The following is a 7873-nucleotide window of genomic DNA, read 5'->3' as shown; positions in this document are numbered from 1 at the left end:
AAAAAGGGAGCCAAGGATTAGCTCTAAAAGTCAGCCAGCAACCTTTTCTGGCTTTCGGCATGATCAAAGCATAAACTCAGCAGCACCCGCTGCTGCAGGTCCCAACCCTCTGTCCCTCTTAGTTGATGTCAAGGAGAACAAAAGCAAGCTGGAAAAGGACAGACAGAGGAAAGGAGGAGAGAGAGAGAAGAAAGTGAGACAAGAGAAGGAGAAAAGAGAGAAAGACCATGCTGGGAGGTCATGTTTGATGAGACCCCTGGATCTCCAACAGATAGGCAAAGAGAGCAAGGTCGGCTCAACTCAGCCAAAATAGAAACACAGAGGAGGAGGGTAGAGGACAGCAGAGGATGTTTGGGAGACTGGGGACAGGGGGGTTGATGGGACAGGAGGAGCAGGAATCTGACAGGAGTAGCAGGTTCAATTAAGATTGGTCACCAGATAAACAGATGTCCTGTGTGTGTGTGTCTTTGTGATCATCAGTGTGTCGGTTCAAGAAGGTAAAAACATGCATTGCGAGTGTGTGTCAGCAAGTATTAATCTGTGCGCTCTCTTTCTGTTTGTGTTGTTTACAACCACATGTGCATGGAATCATACATTGATTGTGTATTTTTATGTGTTCGTATCCGTTTGTGTGAGTATGCATTCAATTTGTTTCTAATTTAGTTGTGGCCTCTGAGTCTTGTGCACATACATCTTTGTGTGTGTGTGTGCCTGATGATTAGCCTTGCAGTAATTAAATCCAATGCTATCTAGCGTGTCCATATCGACCTTGGTTGTCATAGCGGGCACCACGAGAATACTCAGATCAGCCTGGTGTGTGTGTGTGTGTGTGTCTGTATTACCCATCAGCAGACATTTCAGTGGACATCAGTATAATCAAATGTACAAAGTTGAAGTGTATGCGCATGAGGGAAGGTAAATGGGTCACAGAGGATAAAGGATGTCAGTGCTTCTGCTCATCGGTTGCTGCTGGTTAATCTTTCAGCTTTCTGCAAGGACAGCGGGGCAGCGACGACACCCACTGTGGCTCTATTTCACCTTCTCTGGTGTCTTTTATTGCCAGAATCCCTCTTTTTCTTTGTCTGCATAGCCAAAAAATTTCTGTGACCAAGATATAGTGGTCTATCAACCATGTACGTAGGATTAATTTTGTTCTGCTCTGCTCTACCCTTTTTTTTGGAACTAATCAAAAACCACAGATAAACAAGATAAATCATTTATGCTGTCAGACGTCCCAAGATTGCTGCTGGGTAATCATCTTTAATATCAGTGGTTAATAACTTTAACTTCTTTATTTTTAATATCTGTCATATTAAACTATCCTGTTCGGTGTCTCCTCTTTGACAAAGCTTCTGCATGGCTGTCGTGTTGTTTTTTTCCACTTGTGCTCGCCTTGCAATCAAAACGGCTGCAGTGAAAATTGCCTATTCAGAGTATTTCATCAGTTTAGTATAATGTTAAAATCCAGATACGAGTGATCCTTCTAAAACAGGTTTATCTGTCCATCTGACCCTGTGAAAAAAAAAACAACAACTCTGTGGCAAAACATCAGCATATTGTCACAGTGGTGCGCAGACTTTTGAACACAAGCGCAGGAGCGAGCAGGCAGGTGGGAACTGACGACCTGAACTTGATGCCCAGTTTTTATTCATTATCCTTAACATCGCACAGCTGTGGTGAAGGAAAACAGGCCGGACCGAGCCGCAGAGCAGATGAACCAAACACCTGAACAAATCAAATCGGCTGGTGGGCAAGGAGACACAGGCGAAAAGATCTAAAATATAGGAGAAGTAGTGAAACAGAGTAGGGGGGGCTTAATGTTGGGGAGGGAATGGAAGCAGGTCTGCAGTAATGAGGACTAATTATCTGATAGGTGAGGACAGCAGACAGGTGGGCAGAGACCAAAGCAGAGCGGGCAGAACCGAGGAAAAACAGTGTCAGGCTTGGCTCAGATAACAATGACCAGAGAGAACAAATAGTACTGGCTTGGAACACAGACCGACTGCACAGGTAATAGAATCTGGCAGGGTGGAAGTGGCAGGATGGAGTATTTGAAGGAGTCTTGATTGATTATTGAAAGTGAGAATCTGCTCTGGCTTCAGCACACCTGCCTTGGATCAGGCAATCAGTCACACAGGGAAAGAGCACGCACGAGTCACTGGCAACAGGTTGGAGAGACAGTAACCTACAGGAGGTCGAGTGGCAGTGGTATACTGCAGCGTTAAGCTGGAGTGCAGCGCAAACAGAAAAATCTCTCCAACTGGAAAGAATTGTTACCTGAAGGCTGTAATAAATGTGTTTACTACATTGCTTTGTTGCATCGGTGAAAACAAATTAAAGTACTGCTATCATTAAAACTGGAGCCTGTCAGCTGCCAGCCATTGGCTTATGTTGATACAAAGATCATGTAGCAGCAAATATTAGCCAGCTTTTTTTCCAAACCCCAGAACATACACTGAAAGGGGAGACTGAGCGCTTTACCATCCTGTTTACGACTTTCAGAGAGAGTCACAGCCTATGTCACAAACACAGGTAGCGCATTGCAGTCAAAGGGAAACCACACACACACACAGTAGAAGCAAAGAATTTACACTGACAAGAACTTTCAGCTCTGTAGTTCTGTCTCTTGGGATAGCTGACTGTTTGGAGAACGCCGCATGGAGCTGTGATGGCTTTTTGGATTTGTGGCAACAAAATTTGCTGGTTCCTGGTGGAGATGATTCATTTGCCCTCGACAGTGCCAGACTTAATTTTATCACCAGATACAATCACACCAAGCCATCGGACCTCAGGGTGGAAGACAAAACCTTTTCCCATTGAAGTGCAGTGGTACTTTATTGACCAAACGGTGATGAAAAGTAACCCCCTTTTTTCTTTTTTTTTTTTGGAACTTCTGTCATGAAATACATGTTGTGATTTCATCGATGACAAGTATATATTATATATTATTATTTATATATATATATATATATATATATATATATACAATATATGTTATGAATTTCAGGACATGTTAAAAAAAAAAAAGGAATGTTTTTCCCTCGACTGTGCATCCTGTCTGTTCGCAAAACTGGAGACAGTGTATCCTGGGCTTTGATCGCCGTGCCACCTCCTCAGCCTCGCGGACAGCAGTGGATAGATGGTTTACCACTTTAATTTGTGTGTAAACCACTTCTCATCTTGGCTAACAGAGCAGCAAACAGCAGCACCGGGAGACTCTGGGTAGAGAATTCCAGCTAACATACGAATCCTGATTTTCACGTGTGTTCAAGTGTTAAGAGAGTGAGAGAGCAATGGTGCTTTACAAATGAACTCTCTCGACACTGTCGGCTTGACTCCAGTTTTCACTCTGTGGAACTGAATTAAAGAGGGGACGTTATTTGGACGAAAAATAAATTGACTTAAATGTCATGAAGTATGGATGACTGGACTAACATTAATTTGCAATTTTGGGGTTGACTAAAAATTGACTAAAATTGTGACTAAAACTAAGGTAACATCAAAAATATCTCCTGATATTAAGTACGTCCCATTGCAGGCAAAAAGCCCAGCAGGTTTCTAGCCAATGGAAATGAGCTTCACTCTGGTTGAGCTCCGTTTCAAATTGTTACAGCCTGTAGAGGTTTTGATTCAGTGGCTGTGTTATTTTTTTCCCAAAAATACAATTTTGAGAGATGACAAATTTGTATGGACCTGCCATACAACAAAATCTGGTAAAAATGTCAAAAAAAAACTTAAATTGCACATAATTACGCATAATAATAATAATAATAACAATAATGATAATAATAAATTTCACACACATTTCAAAGAAACCATTGCACTTGTGTTTTGTAAGTCCAGTGTCACTGCCATGCATTTAAGTAGATTTTCTTTACTTAATATTCTCTTAGTAACAGACAGAAGTGAAGGGTTTGGTAGAGGAGGCAGCAGGGGCAGGTGCAGCTGAGGTGCCTCCACCTCAGTCTCACGAGCCGCCATCATTGACATAACAAGTCTCATTAAGGACTCAGTGTGTGTCAGATCTCCTCCCCTCAGAGCTGACTTTCACACAGTCCATATCATTTCAACTTCCTTCCTCTGCAATTTAAATTTCTACTGTCTCCCACTTAATTCCCTCCGTCTCCATGTCTTGGCAGCTCTCAGATGTAATTTTCTCTGTACTTTAAGGCTCACTGGTCACATAAATGGATCTGTTCTCACTGCCCACCAGTCTGGGACCTTGAAGTCCTGTTAGGACAGGCTGACTGTCTAACTTTATTCCCTCTTTGACAGGACAAATAGAGGACAGATAGCCTGAGACTCTTGGATGTATCTGTCTTCACTCATACATGCTGGAATAAACTATTATCATTGTCACTGTCCCAGTGCAACTGATCACGTCCATCATCCACACAGCTGCAATTTCCACTGGCAGCATTTCAGCCAGTGTGCATTTACCAGTTCGGCTGTATTAACATGTTCAGATTCTGCTGATTCGGTCATTGTCTCTTGGTTTGTGTTTCTAATGTGTGCACATAAAGCACATTGTTGCATTGTGTTCTTTTCTGTCACTTTTTGCAATCGAGAATTCGCTAACTTTTATTTTGAAATTTCCTGTGTTTCATTTTGAAATTTGCCAGATTCTGTACTATTTTGTATTTAGGGTTTTCTCTTAGATACAAAGAGAATCTGCTCGTGATTCAGACCAGTCTCACCGGACGAGCACGACCCTTCTGCCATTTTCTTACGGAACTGAAATCGGATGCTGGCCACTGGATTGTGTCATGTTCATCCCTTCGACTGGCTGGAGACTCCTGGACGGAGGGACGGTCCGCTGTGTTGTGTGAGGGCACACTGAGGTCAGGCGCATTCAAAGAGGTAAATATAGTCACTATAAGATAGGCTACAAGACGCAGCACTTAGTTTGTGATTGTGTTTGTGCCTGAATAGTTTTCTTTCCATAAATACCCCCTGCAGCGTAGCAACAGCAGAAAAGATGAAGAAGTTTGTCCTAGAAACATCCCCTGAAACATGATGACGCTGAAACACGGTTGAAGTACATGGGAATCTCTATTAGAGGGATAAATGTTGTTAGCAGTGTCGTCACACACAGGAACGGCATCAGGTCATTCCCAGGTTCATTATATTTCACACCCAGTCGTTTATTCCACACCATGCGCCTTGTACACGCAACAGTTGAGACAGCACCAGTTATTTGGCTTTCTTGGGGCTTAATTTCACTTCTTCCACTTTTAAATAATACATGTTACTGCTTATCTATTTCGGAGAAAAGGACCTCAATTTCAGGCCAAGAAAAGTTCTTCTTGGGTTTCTGTGCCATTTTCCTGAATGCTTCTCCTGACCTTATTTGGTGTTTTGGGGGCATTGATAAGCCAGTTTGTGCCACTTGGTGACGCACGTTCATTTAGAACGGGGGATTTATCCTGTTAGGGAGCTCATTTAGGAGTGTTCCTGGCAATACGAGTGATGTAATACACTTGTACAGTTCCACCTCCACAAAAAATTTAAGTTAGAAATATGAGAATGTTCTTGCATGAGGCCCAGTGTTTATTTTGATACCTGAATAGTTCCCAGAGCTATCCTCCCTGCTGTGTTTGTGCTGTGAAATATTAATCAATATTAACAAGCCACAATCAAATTCCATTTATAACACGGGAACCCATCTGTGCCGCTGTAGCACGCAAATGTAATCATTTAGAATTCATAAAATAGGTGAGGAAGTTGATTTCCATACAGATGTGGAGTACAGAGCTTGAACAAAGCGTCTGGGTAATTAAATTAGCACCGACAGTCACTGTGGAAAAGTGCCGTGCCAGCAAAAAGATGCCACTGTTGCAGAAGCAGGCAGCAGTAAAAACACTGACCTGGAGGGAGGCCTGTATCTCTTTGTCCCTCCTGGTTATTTGGGAGAGAGGAGGCGTCAGAACCTGGGATGGACCTCCTTTTCTCTCTGTTTCATCAACACCACATTGCCATTCTCACTCTTTGCAAGAATGTTTAGTGCAGAAACAAACATCATCTTTTAACACCCTTTTGCTCACCCCATGTCCCAATTCCCTAAGACGACCCCCCCACCCACCCACATACATGTGCGTACTCATGAGGCCCTTGTGACCAAATACAGATAGAAACTGTGAGGATCTAAACCCTAAAATAAACTTGAAAACATTCTCGTTGGCATGAACATGCCACAAAATACCATGTAATGAAGGTAAATGAAATGACGGCGATAATTTGAAACCAAATGCAGACATTTTCAGTGGAATCCTAACGAGCACCACTACTAAACGACAGCTCAGCTTCACAGGCAAAAAAAAAACCGTAAAATCAAACTCCTCAGGCAGAGACGAAGACACGCATTTCCACGGGGAAGAAAACATGATGGGAATGAAATAATTTATTCAAAGTTTACACAAAGTTGACAAGGTCACGTTATTTTAATCGCAGGGAAATCACGGACGGAGAACCTACGTGGTGGCCCTGAAGGTCAAAAACACAGCATTTCACAAATCAGTCATATTTTAGAAGTCACGTTATGTCACAAAACACTTCAAACATTTCACAAAAGTTTATTCAAATAACAGCCAGAGAAACCCTGTGAAACATAAGCTGCTGGAATTGTTTCACTGCCGGTCAAGATATTATCCTTTTTTAACGCTCAGCTATGCGGAGGGTGGCACTTCTGACTTCCTGTGTTGAGGAGCAGTTGCCTCGTCTCCTCAGTCCAACTTTTTCAGCGATGCTTTCAGGGTGTTAATGTCATGATGGGTTGAAATCATGTTGACAATTATATCATATGTATGTTGTTTCTTCAAATATTTCTTTAAAATGTCCATCTATTTTTCCATTCTTTCCAACTCAGAATAACATTGGTGCAGAGACGCAGCAGAATGACGAGAGGAGGAATGAGAAGGAAGTGGCGTCGCCCTGTCGGGTTCTGGCGATGAGAGAGCAAGAACTGTTGTCCCCAATAACATGAAATGTAGTTGCGTCATCTGAAACGTGGTGTTTTTTTTTTCAATGGCGTATTTTATGAATTTTTTTTTTTTTTGCGAAATGTCACTGTTTTTTGAAGCGTTAGTGTTTTGTGATGTTGTAGTGTGTTTTTTTTTTAATGTTTTTCTTTTGTGTGTGTGTTTTCAGTAGTGTTGTGTTTTCTGACCATGAAATGATCCACCATGAACCCAAGTTATAGAGCAGGTTCAAATAAATTGGCTCAGACCAAATTATTCCTAACAACTTGTACTGGCGTACTGCAGTTGGGTCCAAGCCACTTTATTCCAATCCCCTGAACAAAGCCGTGGCTGGGTGCCATCACCAGATTTTTGTCTTGACAGAAAGCACAAAGATGTTAGAATTGATCTCAGCCACTGCCCTGGGCTTGCTCACCCTGAGGAGACCACCACCCCCAGCCTACAGCTCTTTCCTCCAGCACAACACCTCTGTCTCACCCCAGGGTCTGCTCTCACCTCCCTCACTCAGCCGTGTTAGCCATTCACACTTCGCCTGTGAAATCACACCCTCTTCACAGGGGCTCCTCTACACGCCATGCTCGCGCTCCTCCCCGCCCTACCCCTCTGTCTCTCTTAATTTTGATTGACCGAACAATTTAATTCTCAGCCTCTACTTTTATTGTTACTGTGCATCTTAAATTTTCATTACTGCTGCAATATCAATGGCTCCAAGTTTGAGGCCCAGCCCTCTGTCCCTCTGTTTCCTGTCTCAACAACCTGCACATCACGATGGTTATACCGGGGTGTTCGAGACACATGTTAGAGGCCATCTAGTAACTGACGGTTACTTATTTGATCCCCAGCTCCTCCAGAGACCGTGTTGAACCAGTGACACCCTACATTTATAGGAGGTCGCC

The 7873-nt window shown here is 42.8% G+C and overlaps 1 long non-coding RNA gene across 1 annotated transcript; it reads left to right on the top strand.

Annotated features, from left to right (window-relative positions):
- The first annotated feature begins 1896 nt into the window (after positions 1-1896).
- On the top strand, positions 1897-7614 carry LOC147268971 (uncharacterized). Its single transcript, XR_015111226.1, has 3 exons — positions 1897-2010; positions 4646-4860; positions 6866-7614. It is a non-coding gene; the product is annotated as an uncharacterized LOC147268971 (long non-coding RNA).
- Positions 7615-7873: the final 259 nt, after the last annotated feature.

This window comes from Aulostomus chinensis, chromosome 2, assembly GCF_037954235.1.
Source record: "Aulostomus chinensis isolate RoL2024-O1b breed Wild chromosome 2, RoL_Achi_v1.0, whole genome shotgun sequence".
Classification (NCBI taxonomy): Eukaryota; Metazoa; Chordata; class Actinopteri; order Syngnathiformes; family Aulostomidae; genus Aulostomus; species Aulostomus chinensis.
This window is presented reverse-complemented; position numbering and strand designations above follow the sequence as displayed.